General features: G+C 45.2%; 1 long non-coding RNA gene across 1 annotated transcript; it reads right to left on the reverse strand.

The window, feature by feature from the left end:
* Positions 1 to 7,350: 7,350 nt before the first annotated feature.
* LOC118686431 (uncharacterized) lies at positions 7,351 to 19,003 on the reverse strand. Its single transcript, XR_004980172.1, has 3 exons — positions 18,883 to 19,003; positions 8,787 to 8,934; positions 7,351 to 8,290 (listed from the first exon to the last, which is right to left on the reverse strand). It is a non-coding gene; the product is annotated as an uncharacterized LOC118686431 (long non-coding RNA).
* Between the last annotated feature and the right edge of the window lie 7,092 nt (positions 19,004 to 26,095).

A 26,095-nucleotide genomic window follows, 5' to 3' on the forward strand; every position in this document is an offset into this window, starting at 1 on the left:
TATTCTATGCTATTCTGTAATTTTAACAATAGTCTAACCTGTGCTGTCATTCCTGACTTGATTGTGAGTCTGTCACCTGGGGCAGCATCACAACATCTTCTGTCAAGGCATATCACACTGATGATGTGCCCTGATTTAAAAGGCACCTGAACTACTATAGGAGAAAGTTTGGTTTAACTGGATATAATCTCCCAAACTAGCCACCAATGTATTGGCAGCACTGAAATGTCTCACAGAATTTCAGTTTCATGCAGCATTTGCTGTTGATGGCTTTTGATAGTCAGACTGTTTTTCAGTGAATGCTTCGGTGGAAGCACAGTTTTTGATTTTGACCATGTACATTCTATAGGTGCATTAAATGGTAGGACAGAGCCAGAGAAAACACAGTATGCATTTGGCTGCCCACGTGATATCCACTCGTTGTCCCTCCCCATCTCAGAGGCCACCAACAAGAATGTCCCCACAGAAAGGTGAGCAGCTGTCCTGTACAGCATCTGTGGTCACTGCAGGCCAGCAATGAGCATAGTGATTCTCATCCCAACATTCTTCAACCTCACATAAAAACCCACCCACAAAATACTCCTGAAAAAAATGTAAGCTTGGTTATTTTCCCATGCTGCACCACTTAAAGGCAAAATGATTTTCCTTTCCCGTAACAGATGGAAATAATTCCTACGGTTTCCATCTGTTAGTGAGTGATACTGCCCTGATAATGCACAAAACCACTCCAAGACAGAGGCATCGATTGTACTGAGAAGCACTTATTAGCAAATAAAAATAAAAAATGTTTCCCATTTTTACGATATAATTAGAGCATGAGGGGAAGTGGTTTCTAGTCCTGTTCTGTGAATTAGCTTTTTCCATTTTCTGCTAGATTCAGGGAGGCTTGGGAAGCTGTTAGCATGCAGATAACTAAAAAGACAGTAATTCCAATTTGATTCAATCTGATGCCTAATTCTCAGAGAAGAAGGAAGAAGCTGCTGAGAGCTTTCCCAGATGTCAAGCTGCCATTTTTCCTGCCCACATATTTTGAAACCCTTATGACAACTGTTTCAGATGTTTGCAATAACAAAGCCAAGGCCAATAACAAATTCAGTCATTGGCCAGTGTTAAAACACTCCAGACTCTCTTCTGAAATTCCCTACCTGGTTATACTTTCATTCCTTCTGCCCCAGCTCATGGTGTTACTGAAGACAATCAAAGGTTTGCCAGCCAAATCTACATGGAGACCAGGAGAAGAAATTTTTTTCTGAGCACTTGAGCACAGAGATCTCCCAGCACTTTATGCATCCACCTATTTTTCGGTGTTTTTTTCACCACCGTCCTTAGTAACTGCAAATTGCAGCAAAAACCTTGGAAGTTTTTTATTTGCTTTTTACCTGAGGAAAGACAGATTTTTCCTTGAGGGGGTCACAGATCCTGACAGCAAACCCGCTCCAGTGTGTGTTTCCCACCGGGTCACAGCCTCCTTTGGACATCCACCTCTTCCAGCGAGGAGTCCTCCAGGAGCTGCAGGTGGATCTCTGCTCCCCTGTGCACTTCCATGGGCTGCAGGGAGACAGCTCCTTCACCATGGTCATCACCAGGGCTGCAGGGGAACCTCAGCTCCAGCACCTGTCCCTCCTTCTGCACTGACCCTGGTGTCAGCAGGCCTGCTCCTCTCATGTATCCTCACTCCTCTCTCTGCAGAAGCTTTTTTACCCATTCTTAAATATGTTATCTCAGAGTGACTTCCAGTGTCACTGCTGGGCTCAACCTTGGGCAGCCATGCATCCATCCTGGAACTGGCACTGGCTCTGTCAGATATGGGGGAAGTTTCTGGAAGCTTCTTACAGAAGCCACTTCTGTAGCCCTCTGTCACTACCAAAACCTGACCTTAAAAACCAAATATGCTCTTTGTGCAGCTGCTGGTACCTTTTTCTTTGAAAAGATACAAAATATTTTTCCAGTAATTTGCTCTCAATTTTTCCAAAGTGGGGATTTAGTGAGAAGGAATTTAAAAGACAGTTCAGCCCTCAGTGATGAAAGGCTGGCCTCATGACCCCCACACTGCATTTAGAGTTCATGGCAGCCTCACGGGATCACATAATGTGTAGGCACCACAGGGACATTCCCTGTTCACTTTGTGCACAGTGTGGGCAAGATCTGATCCACTTTACTTGGGAAACAGTTGCTGAAAGTGTGCCTTCAGTGTCTGCCAGCAGGTGCCCAATGCCCCATCTGCTCGTGAAGCTCAGTGTGTCTTCAGACTCACCACTTTTCCATCACCTGCTCTTTCGTCATTGCCTTTTCCATGAGCAATTTCCAGCCTTTCCAGGGAGCTATTGGGTCTGTTTGCCATCTGTCCTTCTCCTTCCCCTGAGAACACTTGGACAATGTTTCATTTACTGCTGTTTTTTTTAAGTAAGTTGAACATCTTTTGATAATAAATTGCTCTTGGTATCCCTTGGAGCCACTTACATCTCCTTTGGTGACCTCTTGCTCTTTCCGTGCATTACCACGTCTCAATGTACACTTTTGCCATTTCATTGGTCCACATCTGACGCCAGAACAAGTCATGATCCTGAGTCATGATCCTATTATTCTTCTGGAGAGTGCTTACTACTACCCAGGATTATTTTTCCCCTTAGCATTAGTCTTTTCTCATTTACATTCTTTTTTCTACTTGTGTGTGTGTGTGTGTGTGTGTGTGTTTTCTCCATTTCATTCCTTGATGTTTCCCATCTTTACTTCTGGCACTCCCCTTTCTTTTGCCCTTCAGAAACAAAGATAATAAAACCTATTACAGCTTTCTAGATAAGATTTTTCTCCTAATTAACTTTTTATTGGTTTTGTTTGGTAGAATAAAAAGGATTTGTGTATACTGAACATAGAAAGGAATAAATATGGATAAACTTAAAGACACATCTAGGTTAAGTTAAGGGAAGAGGTAGACAAAACTATATTTAGGGTGATGAGCAGAGAAAGAGAGAACAAGAGGAAATGAAAGTGGAATCTGGGAGTGTTTTTCACTTAGCCAATTTTTACAGACAAAAATAAAGCAAAGTTCTTCTAATCTGTTAAAAAAAAAAACAGAACTGGGCAAATATATAACTTCATCTGAGACTGAACTTTGCCTCTCTTTTTTTTCCCATGCAGGAATTGACAGAATTTTCCAAATTTCCTTTAAAATATTATTTACTTAAAAACCAAACAGACAAATAAAACCCAGCCAACCAACCAACCAACCAACCATCCCAGCACCAGCTGAAATGTTCTCTATGAATGACAGCAGTATACAAACAGGAAGTAGTCTCATGAGATTTCTAAACTCCTCCTGGTTCCTGGACTGACCCCTTCCTTCTTCCACTTTCTTTTCTTCAGAGGCCTGCTCCTGGCTATTTTTTGATGGACCTAGTGAGAGCTAATATGGTTTGAGTCTCTGGGAGCCTCCAATGTCCATGCTGTCTGCTCCCCTGGGCAATCCCCTTGCCACTGAGAGCTGATATCTCCTCAAACAGCAAGCATAACTGAAGCAGGCTGCTCAGGCAACTCTTCCAGCCTCCTACACCAACACAGCCAAAACTGTTCCCCAGCAATTACATTTCAGTAGGGAATCCCAATTGTACCTTGCATTTTTTGTTTGGGATTGTGACAGGGAGGGTTTTTTACAGGGTGAGGGAATACATCCTGTAATTGTGCATTAGTGTTCAAGCACTGAGCTAGTGAGCTCCTTCTGGCTCAGGTGAGTGACAGAGAAATTCTGACTCATTTGCAACCAGGAAGGAAGCAGAGTATAGTGTGTGCTCAGAATTAGGGACAGCCGGCGAGATTATAGCTGGAAAGGCTGCCTGCTGAGAGCACAGTGTATTTAGAAGCATCTAAAATTATTTGTGTGACTCAGTACTGTTTTCTTAACACTGGCAGCAGCATGTGGTAACTCTCCCCCTTAGGATGCTCTTTTTATCCTCCTTGGTTTTTAACTTGTGGGTGAAGAGGAGGAAGAAAAATTAGGAAGAGAGAGACTTTCTCTGCTGTTTTTCAAAAACAAACAACACTTTTCACTTTTCCAGGAATTCAAGGTTATTTGCAGATGAACTTGGAGGTGTTGGACTTGGACCTGGGTCGGTATCACATAGTATCTGTTGTTGTATTCAAGAGCAAAGTTGTGTGATTACCTCTAAGCTGTTCTGATTGAGCTGAAGGATTTGTTTGTCCTGGAACAAATCCTTTCTTTTCTGCCAAAGACAATTTTACACAGTTAAAACCATGGCAATGTGTGGGTGGGCACCACTATGAAATCTGGAATGTTTAATACATCAATTTGAGGAGCCAGGAGGACCCGACAGTAGCAGCACCAGGAAATGCTATAGGGAGATGCTAAGAACTCTACTACAACTTCTTGACCTTTGTATTACATAGGTCTTTGGTGATCCATTACCACCAAGTAGTGTTTGATTTTCGTCCTGTTTTGCCAGTTGCTCAAACACATTCTTCTATCACTCATAACAGTGTGCCCCTTCAGAAAATTTCATCTGATGGCATTATGCATAAAGTGATACCTGTTCTCAGCTCAAGGACTTTGAGGAATCTACCCCATGACCTGTCCCAGGATTTAATCTACTTCCCAGGCAATAAAGCTCAGTACCTCCTGCTTTCCCTAAACTGCTTCCCATGTGGATCTAGTCACTACAGTTGCCTCTGCCTATTGGATCAAGCAGCACTTGGCAGTCAGGAATGCTCTGCAGGTTCCCAGTGGTTGGGGATCATGACTGAGCTACCTCTTTGCCAGCTCATTTGTGCCCGGAGCTTTCTGGGAAGCCTAAAGGAAAGAGAGTTTCAAGTCACAGTGTGTCTCTGCAGGTCCAAATGGACCTCATGCTGGGCGGGTGAGTAGGCACAGAAACTGCTGTGCGGTCGTGATGATAACACACCAGCGCCTGAGCCAGCTATTCCCTTCAGTGATTCATTCTTTCCCCTCTTATCTCCTTCCCTAACCAGCTTTGCTGACAAAATTAGCAGCGTACCTGCTGTATGCTCAATGCTACTGTTCACAGCACAGAAGAAAATATTAGTTCATCATAAATAGAAGCAAATGCACCCACATTAAGCAGAAAGCAGCTTACTCTTGTATTGCTGAATCGAAGTGAATAGTATCCTTTGACTCATCTAATGGAGGCCATCACAGAGAAGAGCCTGCTAGGCAGAAAAGAGGAAGTCCAGATCTGGATGAGAAAGCATCTAGTGACACCAGGAGACATCCCTAAAGCTGTGCAAGTGTCAACTACAGCATGTTTCTTTCTTCCAATCCCCTTGCATGTAGTCATATAGCTATCTGGAGTGGAGCTCCCCCTGATCCATCCAAACCACAGAAAAAGTAAATGGGCCCACAGCAAGAGGCATCTTAGCCTTCCCCCTCTCCATAACCACCTCCACTTGTACTCTGAAAACTAAAACTGAGGAAAGCAGAAAATCCAGCTGAGAAAGAACATGGACTAATGTGTGAGTCATGCAGCCGGATACCCTATCTGACTTCTTTGGGATTCTGTTTTTGTCTGGGTACTTTCCAACCACCCAGGATCTACTAGTTGAAAGAATCTACTCTCCATTCATGGAAAGGACTCACCCTAGTTCTAAAGATAAATGAGTACTATTTGCCAGCAGGGAAATGAAGTCTGTCAATGTGTTCAACTGACTGCTACACACTCACAGCCAGAACATCTGCACAGAGATCATTGCACCAGTCAGTTCCTTTTCCAGCTGTCTTTCCATCATACTGTAGAGGACACAAGGATGCTCTTCTTTAGGAGCAGACATACATTGATGAAACAATTGTTCCACGTCCAAAATGTTGCTCCCACCTTTCCTCCTTTCCCTAATTGCTTTCCCCAGAATTATCATCCCAACAGAAGCGCATTTCAGCCCACAGAGAGAAGCTCCAGACATGATGGATTTTCCTCCTTCTTCATTCAAGGTCAGCTTCAATCCTAAGGCACTGGCTTATTTTTTTCAACAAAGCATTACAAAACCATGGTAATGGGATCGACCTCTGCCTGCAAGCTGCCAATGACTTCCTGGGTGAGCACCCAGGGAATGGATCCACTCTGGTCCGTGCGCCGCTGGGAGAATTAATTCACTGGAAGAGCATTGCTTAGCTGACTTTCAGCACTTCCATGGGAAAAAAAAAGGGCTTGGCAATGGCTGGCTGAAAACTACAGCTTGCCAGGGGGGCTGGCTGTTGTCAGATGTTGTTAAATCTCACAGTGCTGCAGAGCCACAGCATGTCCCCAGCAGACAGGGTGTTTTTGTTCAACAGTTATGTGGGAGCAAAGTGCACCAAGTACCTTAGGCAAGCATTATTATTAACTCTGATTATTCATCACTGGTTTTGCTATTACTCTACACCTAAGAGAGGGCACAATGACTCAGATCCCAGAAGGCCAGTGAAGGAATGCACAGACCACAGAGCAGGCATGAGCTCATGTCCCAGGCAGGCCCAGCAAGGCAGGTATGGTCCAAAGACCTTGCATGCTGCCTGTAGTCCAGTGCTGACTGCAGAACCCTTCTAGGGCATGAGGCAGGCATGTGAGAGGAGCCTGCATCCCTCCTTTCATGTGATGCAAATCACTGAAAGAAGAGAAAGGGAAAAGGGTTTTCCTGACAACAACACACCACAAATAAGAGTGAGCCAGACTTGTGTGTTAAGCTGCATTGTGAATAAAGTTCAGCACTAATTGTTTCCTCATAAAAATAAACAAATGAAATGCATGCTGAAACCAGGCCTGTTCCCATTGGCATTTTGGACCCAACTCCTTTCTGAGCTCTAACTTGCAGACACATTCTGTAAGTCCGGAGGATGGAGGAGATGTTTTAATTGCTCTGAACAACATGATGTAGCAGTTAGGGTGGGCCTGCTTGATGCAGATTTTGGAGGCAAATCTCCAGAAGTTCTGTTCCACCTAAATTGCTTTATGATGCTATGATCTTTCCTGCTGGAAACCACACGAAGGGAAAAGCACAATTCCTCCAAATCTGCATATATCTTTTTTTAGCACAGGTCTCTTTAGCCACTGACAGCCAGCACAGGGCTCTCAGGAAGCATACTCTCCTCTCCAAAGAAAGATGCATATGCACCAAGCCTTCCATCAGTGCTCATTAGCACCTTTTGAATGCTCTGTACTTTCCACAATTACTGGATAAGAAAAAAATCAATAACAGTTTCTCTTGTCCTTCAGCTAAACTTATAGAAGGATCACTTTTACACTGGAATGACTCACCTGGCTTTGCAGCCATCCACCTGCACAGGGATTCCCAGATTCTTCTCTACCGAGAAGATCCAACTTGAATATTTCAAGTCAATAAATACAGAAATTCAGTGCACTTGATTTCAAGTTCCTGGTTTATTAACTCAACAGTATGGTCCAGTTGCCCACGAAGAGGGCTGTGAGCCAAGTTTCCTGACTTGTCAAGGCCCTGGCTGCATATAAACATAGTCACACCAACGCTTCCATTTCAGCACAGCCCTGGATTTTCCTTTCCTGTTTAAGCTGTGCTATGCTTTTGCTCAGCCACAGATATGCCCATTCCCGGCCACAGACCTGTGAGTCTGGGCTCTGATCTGCAGGCTGGCCTCTTGAATTGACCTTGGCCAGTTCCTTGACCAGGAACTTGACTGATGATCTTTGCTCCTGGCTGAACTTAGCCCTCATCGAGGCCCACCTTGCCCAGGTGCTGCGAGTACAGAACCGGGGTTTAGTTTTGGGAATGTATGCCAAATCTTTGGCTTTGTCATAAGAAAAAGGATCAACTTTAAAAAAGCCTCAAGATCACAAACCTGGTTCTAACACTGTTTCAGCTTTCAGTTCACCAGGTGGTACCTTTCCTCCATGAAGAGGTGATGGGTTTTTTTGGGCATTGAGGTAAAGTTTCCCAAGGCTGGCAGATTTCTCCCAGGGCTGAAAGCCTTGTTTATCTTTTCCCCCATCAGTGGAGTCAACATTTACAGCTGATGGATTTTTCAAAAAGAGAAAGAAAACAGAAAAGCCAAAACCTAGATTGCTATGCCAGTGTGACAGGTCTAAGTCTTTAACATTAGATTTGCTTATGAACCTTTTCCCTTGTGTCTGATGGATCATCTGACATGCATGCATCCAAACTCAGGGAGCTGATGTAGCTATTTCCAGATGGGCTTCATCTCATCCCAGGATGGATGTATAAGCTGCGTGGATGATTCATTCTCTTCAGGTCTTTACAGTCTCTACAGTCCCATCATAACCTTCAGAAATGGTGCTTTGTCCTGTTCCAGCACCTGCTGAAAAGAAGCAAGCACGAAAACAGTAATGCCTCATTGCAACAAATCTCATCAAATTTGGATTTGAGATCTTACAGCACGGAGATGTATGTGTGCTACCCTGCCTTCCTTCTGCCACTCAAAAAGTTGAACAAATCAGATTTTAAAGCTAACATAAAATCCTCACTGGAAGGAAAGAGTTAAATTCTAGAGGATTAATCCAAAAAGAAGGACCAGGGTAATCTTTTAAACCTTTTTTTTTTAATCTTCTTTCCCCAAACCTTTCCCTGAGTCTCTCTTTCTTCATTCTCTTGGAGAACAAAAATCTTTTTCTTGATCAAGGAAATAATAGCAAAAGTGAAGAACTGTCTTAAATTGCTTGGGCAGCAGGAGTGGTTGGTTGAATTAATTGCCTTAACTTTGCCGAAACACCTGGCATGCTGTTTACACCCTGTGAGAAGCACACTTCCATTAGGAACAGAGTAAAGAAGATGAATGAAAATCAGCAAAGACTCACCTGCAGACTTTGGCAAGCAGAAGATCTTTAGCCTAGTCCTGCTGAAACCACCCTGCAAATGCATCTGCCCACACAGGCAGGAGAAACTGCATAAGCAGCCAGAGAAGACAGTGAAGAACCAGAGCCATTGCTATATACCACTTGAACCCTGAAAAGGAGAAATTACTTTCTTGGTTGCAGTACTGACAAAAAAAAAACGTTTCAGCTGTTTCCTGACTTCTCTTCCATGAGACAGGATGCTCTATCCACCTCAGAACAACACTGGTAATCATCAAATGGAAGGGATTATTTCTAAAACACAGTGGTGCTTCAAAATTCAGGCCAGGTTTTCTGGCCTTCCCTGTGAGTTGGTATGTGCTTGGTACTCTAAAAGGTAAGGTAACAGGCAGGTGAAGACCTTGGCCTCTCTGACAGATAGGAAGCTCCAGGGAAGGTAACTGGCTGGCTCAGGGACCCCTTATAGACCCACAGCACATCAGCTGGCTCTCCATTTTTGGAACCATTTGTGGAACACACATTCTCCTACAGGCTGTGGATGATACAGCTGTGCAGATGCTGTAGGAGTCATTCTCAAACCTCCTAACTGAAATTCCTCATGCTCAATATTTCCAAGAGGGCAGGGAGGGAGCAGATCTAAAAAAAAATATTGTAAATAATTTGTTTACCAGTGGAGGGATTTTCTCCCTGCATCTGGCTTTGCCATTATCCTGAGCAGCCCACCAGCACAGAGCAAGCAGAGATGTGTAGCGTGGGTGGGTAGGAAAGGCTTAGCTCATACATCATCCTCAGCTCACTGCTGGGACTGAATGGGGCTTGCTGGCTGCAGGAGATTTAATTAAGAGGAGATGTATGTTGCACTGGGGACAGGGCTCCTGCCTTGGCATGCTGTGTTGCTATTGCACACTTTTGACACGGAACATAAATGTTTTTCCTTCTTCCTAACATCAATTCTTATTCCAATAAAACCAATGCCTGACTGGTCCTGTGAGAGCACAAGTCCCAGTGTATTCCCTTACTGTGATGGGGAATCCATCTTGAGATGCACAGACCCCCTTGTCCCTTTGTTTCTTGACAGGAAGGCTCATGCTGTTCCCCAGAGCCAGCTCCAGGACAGAGCAGCAGGGGCACAGTGAAGCCTGCTGAGGTGTGGAGCCCTGATGGGAAGCCCAGGAACACTGCTTGCTGGGTCACAGCCACTGCCTGAAAGCCACCCCTCCAGCAAGCATTTGCTTCCCCATGTTCCAGTGCACTCCCACACAGGAACACTCATCACGTGCAGGCAGCAAAGCTGAGCTAAAATTAGAAAGAATAATTTCTGCTAGATTAATAAATTAGGGGTGTCTTTTGCAGGACCTTACCCTGTGCATGTTAGGGGGTGTTTTGGCTTCCATTTAGCCATGACGTATCAGTCATTTCACCTTGTGCCTTACCTGCTATTTTTCAGCTCTGCCTTTTGTGTCTTTCAGATCGTTCAGCCACCTTCCTTCATTACTGTTATAGCCTAATTAACAATTTCAGTCCCCTTTCTTGAGGGGGCAGCTCATGTGCACAGTTTCTTCATCTGGCTTGTGTAAAGGAATATTCAGAGATAAAATGGTTGTTCTGGAGTGAATACAGGGTAGTGACACCCTGAGAGGACCCTGCTGACACCAAACATCAAGGCCATGGCATACACAGCTGGAGAGCATTAGCAGAGCCCATTCAGAGGTTCGCCTCTCTCAGGGCTGGTTTCTGTTCTTTTTATTGGTGGTAAATTACTTTCCAAGCTCCCCTGTGAACTGAGGAGACACCACTTAATTTTAAAATGATAGATTGTTTAATGACTCTCACTTCCTCTCCGCTCCCTCCCACAGGAGCAGAGTGGAAGCCCCAGTGACCACCACTTTGAAGGCTGTGTTGGCCCCCACATTAAGGTCTATCTTTATCAGAAGCAATCTCTCATTCTCTAAGTGGACAAAGATCTTCCTCTGCCTGGAGATTATTCTCAATGCCATTTTTAATGCAGTCTGTGCTCAGCCAGGGTACAGCAGCTATCAGCTCAAGTTCAAACACCATCGGTTACACTTCTTATATAGAGAGTCTGTAGCATGCTCCCCAAAAGGCTGGATCCCAGAACCTCCTCTTTTCCAAAACCTTCAGTGCAAATGGACTGCCACTTAATTCACCAGGGTGATGGGGAGTCTTCCCACCTGCTTTCAGCCATCTCCTTCAAGCTCAGTATTGTGAAATCCATGGACAGAGTCAGGTCCTTCCAGATGGGGAATCTTTCTCCCTACCTGATATCCAGGAGGGAAGAATTGAACCCCTTCAGGAGATGAGGTACTTGGATTAAAACCTGTGCCTGTGCTGTTCTAAGATATAGATGCCATTTCCTCCAGGAGTGACCTAACAGTAGAGTCCCCTCTTTCCAGAGTCATCTTCTGGCCAGAGAGCAAAGGATGAACTTTTCTTGGGTTCCCTCAGGTCTTCTCCAAGCAAAGGCTAAGCTCTGGGACTATTTCAGAGACATGCATTTCACAGGCAGGGCACCAGGGCACCTGAAAAATCTCCACTACTGGAGGCAATCTCTACCCCATCCCAATCCTTTGGGCTCAGTGAACCCAAGCAGTGCTGGACTCCTGCCTCAGTCTACTTCCCAGAACTATATACAGCAGAGTCAATGTACAGCCCAACGGGACTCATCCAGCAATGGCAGGCATTTTGGTATGCACCCCTTGGTACCAGCTTTGACCTCTTTATCTCATTCTCATCAACCCACTCTTCCTAAAGCACAAGCCAAAAATAGACAGTGGCGGTGACTCAGAAAGGGAAAGAAGAGTCATTCTGACTCAAATACCAAGGTGGGCCTCCAGAGGATGGCACATGGGACCCTGCACCAGCACTTGCAGCTCCCCATGTCTCAGCTGCCAAAGTTCCCTCCCTAGGGACTGCAGCATGCTGGAAATGCTGCTGCTCATCTCTCCAGCAGTGGAGGTGATGCTCTGCTGACTCTGTAGTGTGCCTCAAAGGCATCACTGCCTCAATAGGTCTTGACCACGGGCTGAAATCTGAGTAGCTTTATCTGGGCTGGGAAATAATGTGGGCCAAGGTTCCCTCTCTGGCCTGGAGCAGCACAGCAGAATTTACATCCATACAACTAAACTCTCTTGTCTGTCTATCCATCCAGGGAGTATTCCCTGACTGCTCTTTCACCTGAACCACAGCCAGGCAGTGCTGCAAGCTGGGACAGCCAGAGCCAAGACAGAAATGTGGATGGGTTCACAACTAAGCTCACAATCCAGTTCTAATTAGGAAAGCCAAGCTTATAGAGCACTTGTATTTAACTTTCCTAAGCTGGTCTGACTCTTGTTAGCACCAGTGGCCCTGCAAACAAGCATCTTGTCTTCAGACATCATTCCACTGCTCTTCTTTCTGAAGGCACAGCTGAATGGGAGGCTTTTCCTTGGGAAAGAGAAGATAATTTGCAAAATGATAAGAAGACACATTCTCCTAGAAGGAGAGAGCAGACCTCCATTCAGTTCAGACCTCAGTTCTCCCATCAGGGAGGCAGGCTCACCTGCAGCAAGGAAAGCAGGCCCCCAGAGGATGCAACTACATCCTCACCTCTTGCAGGAATACAGTTGGTTTCCCTTGTTTTCCTCACCATCTGAAACACAGCCCACAGCAGTGCTAGCTCCTCTGACTACTTGTAAAAGGTCAGCAGAGGTCAGTCCATGGGTGAAGGAGTTGAGGACTCCTCTGGCTCCATTGATACTCATCTCATCTATTTAAATGCCCTTTTTTGCAAACTGGAGACCACGATTGAGGAAGTTTCTGCCCCAGCCATCACCTCCCTTCAGCAGAAGCCAACAGAAAATTTCTCCTTTGAATTAGTTACAGCAGCACTGAGACCGATTTTGTGTCCATGATCACCCATAGTTCCTTCAGCCCCTTCCACTCTGGAATTGCTCTGCCCAAAACATTCACAATCAAGATGCGCTTTGCATCCTCCAAAACACTAAAACATCTGTGGTCTGAGCTGAGCAGACTTACCCACTCAGACTCTCTGCTTGATGCTTTACAGCAGGAGGTTTTGACTCAAAAAAAAAAAAAAAGATAGCTTTGATCAATGCAACCCCTAGTTAGAGCTAGGAAAGCATGACCCTGAGCTGACTTTCTTCTACCAAATAGCACATACTGCTTCAAAGCAGAAAGAGTCCTGAAGATGTCAGAATTTTTTTAATCCATCATTTTGCCTCACCTTGTTCTGGGAAAGAAGCAACTCATCTGAGCTGCAATTTTGCAAGTACATCAAGCCAGGGCCAGGCAGGCACCAAGGACATAGCTGCTTGAGTGAATAATGTATTCCTAAGGATCAACCCCATCTTTTAAACGGAAATATCAAGGAAGTACCTGTGCTCCTTTCTGCAATCAGACCAGTGTATCTCTTTCAGGTAAAGAAACCAAACTGCTGCCCAGTTCATTACTCTGTGCAGAACCACAGCCAAAGGCTTTCCCACCAGCTGGCAGTCCACACCCATGCAGGCAATGTGCAGGCACTGTAATGGCTCTCTCATGGTTGTTTTTCCTGACTTTTCAGAAGTCAGCAGCATCTAACATATCTCAAAGACCAGGTCCTCTGATTTATAAAGAGCACCTGTCCAGGACCACTGTTCTTTAACTTAAAAAGCCATTTAGTGTCTGATCACAACAAATGGATCAATATTTTTAAGGTGCTGCTGAGTAACAACAAAAAAAAACCCAAAACAACTTGAAATACACACAGATCACTTCTCTCAGGAAATCAGAGAGTTTCCAGAAGTTTACTTAATTCAGTAATTTTGGAGCAGTATTCCTGGTCATACCAGTGGTGGATACATGTGCACACAAGTGCATTCCTCTGATTTGTTTCTGACCTTGGTTATGCCAGAGTTAATCCAAGTTTGTCCACTGCTGGCCTGGAGGGGCTTTACACTGATGCTGTGATTACAAGAGTTTCCTCTGAGAACCTTATCATCCACAAAAGCAGCACACAGCAAAGAAAGCACATCAACTTTCTGCAGTGCATTTGTCACCCCTTCTTGTGACACCCTGGTTTTGAGCATGAGCCAAGCCCTCACCACGGGTGTAATTGACTCTGCAGTCTATTCAGATGGACATATACTTGCTTTTGTCCTGTTATCTGCAGGTTAACCACAGCTGACCCTTAGCATTCTCCCCTGTGCACAAAGGACTTTCAGCTTCTGTGGTCTGGAAATGTGACACAAAGATTTGCTGCTAAAGGGAATCTAAGCCTCTCACAAGGCTCTCAGTGCCCAGGAGAGCACATCACTCCTTCTCCTTACTCTCCCACTGCACTGGCTTATAATTAGCACAGTCCAGCTAATAAAGTGGTGTCTGATTGCAGTCAGGCTTCTGGAGACTATTTATGGGTGAGACCACACACCTAACTGCTCTTCCTTCACTCAGTCTGATGTTCAATGCACTTACCCCATGCCATTTCTCATTTCAGCAGACCAATACAAAAGTCATGCATTTTGCATCTCAACAGCATGTTAGAAAGTGAGAGAGGTGGAAAGAAATCAAAATCTTTTTACTGTGCACCTAGGAGTTACAACAACAAGGGTCATCACCCGAGACATCGTCTCGGGTGGAGGGAGGGCTGACGATCCCTGTAGGTGCCTCTCACAGTCTGGTGTAAGACTTCCTTCAGGATTGTCATTTTACTCACTGAATGTCTTCCCCAGTCATCCTAGGAAATGGCCATCACTCAATCCTGACCCACAGATAAGGGAACAGACTCGAGGGCAACACACTGGCTAGGGGAAGAAGCAACCCCTTGCCCAGTTTATGTCTTTCCCAAGGTTTACACAGCAGCCGAGCAGGATGGTTGAAGATCTGCCTGATGGCATTTTTTGGGTTTCTGATCTTCTCACTTCCCTCTTTACTTGCTTGCCAGGTGGAAGACATTATCAGGGGAGGCAAGGGAAGGCAACTGAAGTGCTGAGCTCCCACAGTAAAAGAGGCCATAACTCAGGCAAGCAACCTCCCAACATCTCACATCTAAGGAACACCCCTGAGCCTATCTATTTGCTCCTCACACCATCCCTTTCCAACTGAAAGCTTGAGTTGCCACCTGGAAAAGAATTCCTGAGAACAGGCCTTCTGGGCCACTGGGAAGTACCTGGGGAGAGCGAGGCTGCCATTGCTCATGAAAATTGTCCTGGCTGAGGCCCTGACATTTTGTTCCTCTTCCTGACACAGACTTGACATACATGCAGCGTTGAACCATCATGGACCACCAGCCTGACCTGGCACATGCAGAAAGATGCATGCCCCTGCTCATCCCTGAAACTGGCGGAAAACTGCACCTGGAAGAACTCAGGGTTTCCCTTGCTTTGGAAAAGCTGCTTAATCCTGTTTGTTTTGTGTGAAACTTCTTACCAAAGAAAAGGCCTAAAATTAATTAACTTAAAGAAATCAAAGGCTGAAATGTCTTATATCTCAGGTACCCATAATGCAAGCTGGCATGTGTACTTAATGGTTTTTGAATGTATCAGAAAAGGAAAAGCCACAGGGCTGATATCATTAAAGACAATAAATCCATCCTAGGAAAGACAACAAATTTAATCTGGTTCTAACATTTCTGATTAGCTTTTTTCCTTAGGAACACTTTGATTATTGGAATCTTGCCCTTTTACTCACTGATTATTTAATGCAATTAATACTAATTTCAACTTTGCCATTGAGAGCATATTTTCATTTGCTTTTACAAGCAGAAAGCTGATGTCTGCTCTAATCAAAAGATGCACTCCAGGCATGTGAAATACAGTACTACAATGTGCATTACAAGGATCAATGATAAATTACATGAACTCCTTATTTCCAGGAGGGATTTATTACTGAGGTAAAAGGAACAAATGGTTATAGCAAGAGATGGTTTGTTTTCTCTTGCTGATTTATGCAAAAGGTCTGTGCTGGCACTCACTTAAATGAAAGTGTTAAGGAAAGAATACAGTGTCACATTAATTCATATAGAGAAAAGCTGTGCTGCATATAGAAGGGATGCTAACAATCCTGTTTTCATCATTTGGTTCAGTTAGTTGCTTCTACCAGAAAGATAAAAAAAAGGTAGGATTGTTAAATGTGGAGGGAAATTGAAAGAACAATATAAAAAATGCCACGGAGAAAAAAAAATGTAGAAAATATGTTTTAAAAGCAAAGAAAAAAAGCATGGATTCAAAGTTACTCTGAAAAAATTTCTATCTCATCATGACATTTTTCACTTCCTTGTCTCATCCTTAAGACCTTTTCATTATCATTCCAGCCAAGCTGGAAGAGAAGAGCAAAGATTCACCATAACCTGGAGAATAATTGCCTGATTTCCTCCCCTCATCATTGCTGCTTTCAGCAGGGCTTGCACAAGATCTGATACCTTTGGCTAAGACCTCTACAGCCTTTATTCCCACCATGGACACCCAGAAGAAATCCAAGCTCTCCCTCAGTTGCCTTGCACACATAGGCAATGCTTCAGGGCAGTCCTGGTTGTTGGATGCATGTGCTGCAGTCCGGCATTTGGACTGCAGCAAACACTCAGGTCAGCTAACACACCATGACCACAAACGCTGCAGGATATTAACATCTTGAAAAGATCACACCTACTTGTAACTTTGACTGGGGAACATCAAAAATCCAATTTTTCTTAGGTTCAACAGAACTGTCACGTGGTAGGGAAAATCAGTATATGATTTCTGTTCCACCTCTCTGTGAGTCTTCACGTACCTTTCTGAGCCAACCTGTATTTCTGCAGTGTACCTCATCGTTTTCTAACCACTGGACTGGACATTCACCTAGGAAGCCATTCCTGGCTCCCTGCCATCATTTTGCAGTAATGAACTCTTGCATAGGAAGTTGCTTCAGCCCCAGGCTGAGGTCTCTCCTGGAGTAAATTCTGCCTTGTCTCTTAGATGGCATCAATCATTCATAGCCTTGTCCTGCTCTGAGCATCTGCTTCCCATTCTCTTCCTTAGTTTCCTCTTGATTAATTGATGAAATTGTTAAGTGTGGTTGCCTCAGAAACTGCCATTTCCTTAAGCACTTTTGGCCCCCTTTATGGCAGAAAGCAGGAAATCTTCACAGGAACCCTGAAGGGACAGAAAGGTTGAATAGGACTCACCCTTCACCAGGACAACACAGGCTAAGACACCAGAATAAATCCTGGCTGTTCCCAGGCTGCCATGGTGTCTAAGGGCAGAGGGCACAAGGAAGGGAAGAACCATGTCCTTTTCCTGTCATAGCCAACATCCAAGTGACAAATACGCCATTCTCCAGGCAGTTTTCCCTCAAACAACGTCTACAGCAGCTCTCAAACTCCTACCCATGGCATCATATGGGCAGCATGAAGGCTGGTGCAGGTGCAAGTGAGCAACATGGCACAACCACTCCCTGCCCTCTTCCACTCATGCTGGTCAGCACCTGAAGTCCCTGGCTGCAAGAGCTCAGTGCTCCAGGGGTGCTTGCGTGTGATCAGCCCCTGAAACAGGGAAACTCACCCCCAGGAGAGATGCAGCTGATGTGAGCACAACAGCATGACAACTTCTCTGGGAGCCCATGGCAATGCTCCTCTTCCAAACATCTCCAGCGCCAGCACAGTGATGGTTTGCAAAGAGGAGATGGGGGCAGAAACTAGGGTGATATTAAAGCCTATCTTCACCTGAGAAGCTGGGAAAGAGGCCCTGGAGAGCCTGAGCCTCAGGTCTGTGGTGTTTTCTCCCTCTCCAACACACCACGTCATGCTTACTGCAAGGCCCAGGCTGCACCAAGAGAACTCTGCAGCATGATCCCAATTCTGCCTCCCAGGGTTGCCAGGGAACCTGTTCCATCCAACCTTTGCAAAGGCACCAGGCATGCCTACCCTGTGCTGAAGAATGAGCATGGAGTTTAAGGACATGGTGAGATAACAGACAACATGGGGACTCTATCATAAAACTTGGTTTCTGGGCAAGGTTCATTACAAGAGAGCAATTGAGACAAACACAATGAAAACAACAGTCTCATGGCAGAACTTCATCACTCCTGAGAGCCTTCTCTGGATGCATTCTGGCTTCACTCCTGCTGGGGACAGGAACCAGTGTCAGGAAGACCCCAGAGCAGATGCACGCTGGGGATCCTCTCTCCTTTAGCACAAAAAGGAGGAGCTTTCACTCTTCATCTCACTGCTACGATTCAAAGCTATTAGTGCCAGTGCCTTTCTGCCATCCTTCCTTTTCAGAATTGTTTGCTGATCACTGTCAAGGTCTTATGATATGCTGTTTTATTAGGCTGTCTCTGATTTTATTTGACTGAAAGAAAGAGAAAACAACATTCTGGCAGCCCAGAGATGCTTATGGTCCCACTAGCTTTCACTCACAGAAGCAGAATAATCACTGAAAATGGGGCTCACTTTCTACTTGACATTAAAAAGTAAGTGCTACAACCACTAGAAGCTGATGAGAGATGATACAAGATAGCAAAATCATTGAATTTTGGTATTAGTCAGCAGAGATGTTGCAAGTCACAGAATGGGTCAGGTTAGAAGGGATCACAGTGGGTCATGTGGTCCAACCTCCCTGCTCAAGCAGGGTCATCCCAGAGCACATGGCACAGGATTGTGTCCAGAGGGTTCTCCAGTGACAGAGACTCCACAACATCTCTTGGGCCATGTTTCACCTACACATTAAAGAAGTTATTCCTCATATTTCAGTGGAAATTCCTGTGCATCACTTTCTGCCTGTTGCCTCTTGTCAAATGGCTCAGCACTACTGAGAAGGGCCTGGCTCCGTCCTTTTGGATGACCCTCATCAACTTTTCTTTCTGGAGCAGGCACTCCTTCAACCATGGGAGACCTCTGGATGAGTCTCAGAAGGCACAAACACTGGTAAGTCACCTGCCCTGGCTGTGTATGGGAGGTGGTTTGTACCAGGGGCAAAATCAACTATTTAGCTCTCAGGAGCAGCTGAAATCAGTGGAGAGGGGCCTTACTCCCCTTCCAAGGGAAGTGAAATTAAGCAGCCTGGTGTATGCATAGGGAGTGCTGCCTTGAGAACCAGGAGTTCAAATTTCTAGGTTTGCCACTCACCTTGGTAGTCTTGGTCTCTTCTTGCAGTCTCTCCTCTGGCTGCACAATCTTTGGGCCAGGACTGCTTCCCACTCAGCATATTCACTCCCCACAGCACTCTGAACAGCAAGACACCAAACCTACTGTAAACTGAAAACAAATAGGAAAATATGTGCCAGAGCTCCCCTAATGCCCAGCAGCAGTAAGTGCTCAGCCTAGGGAACACAGGCTTGCTGAAGGAAAGAAGAACCTGCCTAGTTTAGAGGAAGAAATCCATGACAATTCTTTAATGAGGATTTCAGGGGATACAAATTGTTTCCTGGGCAATGGCTAATGACTAATAGAGACCCCAGAAACAACTCACAGCACCTTCTTATTTCCTGTGGCCTGTAATCACAGTTGTTATTTTCATCCTTCTAAGTAGTATAATGGACAATTGCATTCACATTTTCACTTTTTTCTTTTTTTTTTTCTTTGCCAGAGATGTCACCACTCCTGTTTTTTTTTTTCTATTAACATAGAAAAGCAAGATTTCTTCCCCTCTGATTGCTTCAGTTCCCAACTAATGTAAAGAGGCAGAATCCAGTGAAAAGTTTATTAGCTAACCTCTCTGGAGAATCAATTTAGCATAGTTCTGCATGATAAAGCTTTACTTCTTTTATTTTTCCTTAAATAAAAAAAAAGCTAGGAAAGAGAGTTGTTTTAAATTTATGAGCTGATGCGACAGTGAGTAATGGTGAATCACTGTTTAATATTTTAGTCAACAATCTGCAAGGTGAGCTGTACTCCCATTTCATATTTCTAGAGCTAAGAAGTCACCTCAAATATCATGAATAAAATCAGTCTTGCATCAACCCAAAAAGCTGTATTCAGCACCCAATCGTTGTCCACCCAGAGATCTCAAACACACAGGAGAAAACAAGCACAACTATAAGCCGAAGTGGGAGGGTGAATAACACACTGAATAAAAGAAGCTGCAAGGATGAAGCTCGCTTTTTTGTGAGCTCTCAGTGATTCTGCAGGCAGAGTTGGAGGGAAAAACACTTTCCTGGCTGTGCATGGAGGACAGTGGTTATCACTGTCTTTGTGCTGGCTTGCAATTGTCTTGTCTTGTACTTCCAACAGCATTCCCAGCACTACAGAGGCACTAAACCTCAGGCCAGCTTGGGATTTTCCAGCCAGTTTCCCAGGGAAATGGGGACAACACAAGCTTTTCTCTCCAGATACTTCTTCCCCCAGCCCAGTGACATAAGCAGAATGTCTCTGTGTCTTGGTGTCACAGGCACCCAGGAGAAAGCAGTGCTTGCAGGGGGGAGGACACAGCGTTGTCCCGTGCAGAGCAGGCTTGTCAGCACTGGGACACCTGCAGATCCACACAACCAGGGAACACACACCTTGTGCAGGTCCATCACCTGCAGATCCACAGAACCAGGGAACACACACCTTGGGCAGGTCCATCACCTGCAGATCCACACAACCAGGGAACACACACCTTGTGCAGGTCCATCACCTGCAGATCCACACAACCAGGGAACACACACCTTGTGCAGGTCCATCACCTGCAGATCCACACAACCAGGGAACACACACCTTGGGCAGGTCCATCACCTGCAGATCCACACAACCAGGGACAGCACTGGAGCAGAGAGTCTGCAGAGCCAGATGAATTCCTTCTATGGGAGGTCTCCCACTGGGAACAACCCAAAGATACCAGCATCCCAGGTGGCTCAGGAAAGCTTTCCTTGGACCTGCTGTTTCCAAATTTCCCCTTCTTCCTGCTCCCAGTGCTGAACTCCTCCTCAGCCTCTGGGTCTTAGCTGTTTCTATGATAGCATGGTCTCTCCAGACTGGCTACTGAACTCTCTCTCACCCACTGCTCATACCTAGCCATCTGCTGCCATTGATCAGAGCTGTCTCCCTATCATGTACCACCAGCAAAAACAGGCTCTAGGCCCTGTGTCTCAGTCTGTCTTTCTCCAAGGGCATCTTCAAGCTCCTTCCCTTGATTAATGCATGTTAAGACTGACTAATTTCATACCTTCCCTTGCTGTAGCTGCTTTACAGTAGGGAAAAATGCAATTTCCTCTCACTTGTCAAGTACCATGAGTTTGTGAACCATGACAATGTACATTGCTACTGCTGCACACAGCCTTCCCCTCCCCCAGTCTAATGGAATGTGAATAGTGGTTTTGCAATAAATGTGAAGTTATTGAATGACTACAGAGAAGGGTACCAAGAGCCTCTGTGACCCTGCAGAAACAGAGCTCTCTGTATAGCCTGGGCAGAGCACAACTGCTCCAAAGGAAACTGTGTCAGTTGCCTTGGGGCTGATTTCTATGGAGAGGGGAAAACCCTCATGCTTTTCATTCCTTTTTTATATCTGGAGGAAGATCTCTTATGTCCCTTATCTTTACATTATTGCAAATGACAGAGCAACTGACACATCCAGCTCCTTCACACTGCTCCATACACATGAACAAGTAATTTAGCCTCAATATTGGTTTGCAGACCTTTCTACCACAGCACCTGCTTCAACCACAATGCAGCAAAATGAGACCTCAGCATAAAGTCAATGGTCCTTCTTTCTCTCCTTAAAAATAGCCAGGTTCATACTGTTTTATGGATTTTGGAAAGCTTAGGTGAGCTGACTTTGACCAGAAGGATGTCTCCCTCACTTTTCATGCCAATGGTTCACCCACCCACCTGTTAAATAGCAGACAAGCTTTATTTGCCATAGCTATGTCTCATTTTTTATTGGACCTGACCCTACAAGCTGAAGGAGCCTTCTGGCATGTAATGTCTCATCTCTTACAACACATGGAGACACCATGTTCAGGTCACCGTTTGGACTTCTCACCCAGCTGGTGAGATTTGGCACTGGTCTAGTGCTAAAGAAGTTCCTGATATTATGGCAGGATACATGCCTCAGAGATATCATCTGGCACTTAGAAAAGTGTAGATTTATTTTCTGAATCCTCTGGTTCCTCCATAAAAATTCAAAAAGCTTGTTCATAAGCTTGAAGGACACATCTTGAAGGACAGAAACAGAACCAAACCAAATATTCAAATAAGTACTTTTGTGTTTTCCAGGTCCTCCAAGTGAAGCAAAATAAAGAACAAGAGAGCTTTCCACCCTCTCAATTTTTCAGACATAAAAGATCTTGAAGCAAGCACATTTTCCTGGTTTTTGAGTTGAGAGCAGCAAAGGAAAGAGTTGGTAGAGAAAAAGAGAGTATGTTCTCTATCTCTTTAACATGTAGGGGAAAGAACTTTATGGATTTTTAAAAATGAACATGAAGCTCTGTTACTTTGGTCCATTCCCCAGGTTGTATGTGCTTTGGAGCTTCTTCTCAAAGCCCTCTATTGATGCCACTCTCCAGGCATTCACACACTCTGTGCTGCATGGTGTGGGTGACAGTGACCACACAGTGAGAGAAGGGTCCCCATCTTCATGCTACAGCAACCCCCTTTTCTCACTGAATCCACTGCAAGGCAGGAGTGACAAAAAAAAAAAAAAAAGAAAAAAAAGAAAAAAGGGGTGAGAGCACTACCATAAAGCTCCAGTTCTGCCAGGAGAGTCCAGCATGTGAGTGGGAAAGACACCCTCCTACCAGGATGTTTGGCCATTTTGCTTCCCTGCATTTGTCTGAATCTCTTACTGCTCCCCTTTCTGCACTCATCCGCTGTAACACACAGAGCTGCGATCTGAGCGTCTCGTGTGTATTCATCAGCGCTTCTGAGCAGATGATTCACCTACCCCTCTTTATAATTTTATCTCCCATCAGCTGCAAAGTCAAAGTCTGAATAATGCACCATTGTTGTTTTCAGGAGCAGGCTTGTCACTGTGATAGGAATGACACCAGGAGAAAGATATGACTTGAATCAAAACAGAGGGTCGGCAGGTAGCATCCTAAAGCTCCGGAACCGGCAGGTTAAAAATAACAACAATGGAATCGTGTCTCCTAACAATGGGGAGGAAAATAATAATAATAATAAAGAACACAAAAGCCTTGGCTGTGGCACTGCGTGGGAAGGTGAAGGTGTATTGTCTGTTCTGGGCAGAAAGTAAACTGTGCTGCTGGTTTTACATCCTTTACAACCAATTCTATCTACACCCAAGCTGTGCCTCCTCCCTGGCTCCCTGCTGCTGCATCTGGAAGAGCTATCCTGTCTCCAAAAGAGGAGCTTCAAGAGGGACAGCTGCCCTGAGGGCCAGCAGCTGTCCAGCTGCAGGAGTCAGGGACAGGGACAGAGAGCCCATCTGTGACAGATCCAGCTTAGGCTCTACCATGGGTTCTTAATCCATGAAGGTGTGCAGAAGAATGGATGAACTCCTGTGGCAGGGAAATCTGACATAGTTCTGAGTGATGCACCAGAGACTGAGGTTTTCTGTATGTTTAGCAAACACCAGTGGGGTTTGCTCTACATCAAAGTGCACTTCCGTCACAGATGGGCAAGGAGCAGCTCAGGTATCAACAGTCAGGTATCAACACTGCCTTGCAGCTCGCTGGAGCTAAGCTGTGCTCCCCCAAGCATCATTGTGCTTTTTGTTTGCCTCAGAGCATCTCCCCAAGTTCATAGTAATATCATCTTCTGCCGGTTCCAGCAAGGTCTAGGCTGGTCCTTGGAGGTCAGAACCCTCAAAGATGGACCTAAAGATTTAAGGCCTGGCCCAGCTCATGGCTTCTTTTGACAATGGTGGCCACTGCCCTGAGATGTCTAATCCTGCCCACCATTTCCATTGCATTAATCCTGAAGTTTGTGGGATGCAGGGAGCAGAATCAGTGAAATAATATTGCTCAGTGTGTAGATATATATGTGTGTGTGTGTGTAATCAGCTCTCCAAACTGTGCTTTGGTAAAGGGAGATGAAGGGAAGCAGGAGGACATACTCAGGGGAAAAGGAAATCTATGCTACTTCAGGCAGCAAGACTTGTCAAACTATTTCCTAAGTTAGAAAGTGGCCCCTCAGCTCCACCTGTAGTTAGAGGAGGAGAAAAGGATGTAGAACAGCTCCCAGGCTGGGCTCTGGCTCACAACCATCCTCCCTGGAGGCAACATATGATAAACATCTTAAAAGAAGGAGGTGGTGTGAACATCCTCCCACAGTGGCGAGAAATCACTCCCTGCTCTGAGCTGTGGTTCTGCATGGGCTGGATTGATCCATCAGTCCCATTACCATCAGCACAACCATAATCCCCTCCAGTATGCGCCAGCCTTGGTGATTACAAATCCTCAGCACTTCCTGTAGGCAGCTGCATCATGCACCCCTTGCTACTCTGTGGCATGAAAGAGAGAGTAACCTGAGAAACAATGGCTTGCTTAATTTAACCACCTGGTGTTCTTGGAAAATGCAAGCTTTGAAACACAAATTGGCTACGAAACAAACATCCCACAAGGATGTCCAAGAATTGGCATGCTCCTACATGAGGTGCTCAGGAAAATATAACAGTGTGTTATCCTGCTCCACACAGCCCAAAATTCATCCCTAAAACCAAAACAAATACTTCTCTAATAAAACAAGCTCTGAAAGCAGTTTTTCTGGTATAGCCTACAAAACAGTCACCTTTTAACCTCCTGTGTCCATCAGGATCACTTACTACCTTCCTAATGATCAACAGAGCAAAGCTGTCAGGTGTGTATCATGTAGACCAGGCCAAGAGAAATCTGAAAGAGGCCAGGTGAAGCTCCATCCACTGATGTGACTGTTGCCTGTTCACCACAAATGTGGCACATCCAAGAAATCACATCTGCACTTATTTCCTAATGAGAGCCATCCTGCAAGGCAAACTAGAGCACAACACAGTATTTACTATATTCCTTTCTCCTTAAAATAATTTCTCCCTTTGCCTTAAAATTCCTAGCAGACTTCCTCTTATTCTTTGTTTGGTAAAGCCAGTATTGACTGCTCAGAACATGCTCTGGCTAAAAGCCTCCCTAACCCCTAATCACCGGGCCAAATCATCTTGTAACACCACCATTCCAATGGAGAGCCCATCATTCACTAATTTCTGAGGTTCCTCTGCCTTCTGGGAGAAGTCTCTGTGGCATAGGAATCCTCTGTAAGGGAGGGATCTGTTTCTGTTCTTTTGGCTGATGGATGTGGTGCTGATCACCAGCTGCAGTTCCCCTGCAGCAACTGTCTCCAAAAATTACTGTTTTTGGAAACACAGTCTGCTGGCAGAAAGTAAATGGGTTACTTTTTCTTGAGAAGAGCCCACCAGCAGATAAGGATCTGCCTTAGTTTACTGTCTGCTAATTCACCTCAAATCCATAGGAAGCTCAGCTAACAGCCAACAAAGACCAGCACGAGCAGTGAGTACGTGCAGGGTTTCCAAGCCATGCCACAGAGATAAATAGAGGTGCCCAGAGATAAATACTGAAAAGACAAGGATTTTGCAGCTACTGAGAGAGCAGGTCAAAGCACACCCCATCTGTGCTCCATTTTCTGCAGAGAATCTCCAAAACAGTGCTACAAGGTCTTCAACCTCCTCCATCTGCTGCCCGCGCTGGCTGCCTGGACTGCAACAAATGTGTTGCCACTTCCAGCACCCAGCAGTGATTGATGCTGTGTTAAGAGGACACCAGTGGTTCCGGTCTATTTACATTTCCAAGGAGCTTGGCTGGGTTTTGTGCTGGCGTTTTCTTTTGGTATACCAGCTGTGGGAGAGCAAAGGGGACAGAAATTACTGTGATGCTCAAGCGAGGAAATGCTACTGTTGAGAAAACATCCTATTTATGCCACATTTTAAAAGGAGCCCATCTTTAAGAGTTTTAAAGAGCTGCCACCGGCAACAAATGAGGCTGCTAATTTGGCCTGGCAAGCAGCGTTTGCTAAACACCATTTCAGGTTTTAATTCATCACATGTAGATTTGGAATTGGAATTCTCCTAGCAAAACCATCATCAGTGTGTTTTTGCAATTCCAGCTCCCTTTCTTTTCACATCAAGCCTCCCTCTCTCCCTCTGTCTTCCACAGCTGTCAGCTGTCACCAGCCAGGAAGGCAGATGAGCCAGTCACAGCCCTCAGATCTGATCCAATCTCCTGTAAAACAGATGCCCAGGCCCCAGGTCCTCTTTGCTCACCAGCCCTTTGTTTGTCTACAGAAACTGCATGTGCTGCCTGCCCCCTGCAAAGTGGGGAGGAATAATTGACTTCCTGGGAAGCAGGCTAGGGGTAAAATGCTTCACACATCCGCTCACAAGAGCCTGCTTGTGCCACTCAGATGAGGCAAC

This window comes from Molothrus ater, chromosome 4 (assembly GCF_012460135.2).
Source record: "Molothrus ater isolate BHLD 08-10-18 breed brown headed cowbird chromosome 4, BPBGC_Mater_1.1, whole genome shotgun sequence".
Classification (NCBI taxonomy): Eukaryota; Metazoa; Chordata; class Aves; order Passeriformes; family Icteridae; genus Molothrus; species Molothrus ater.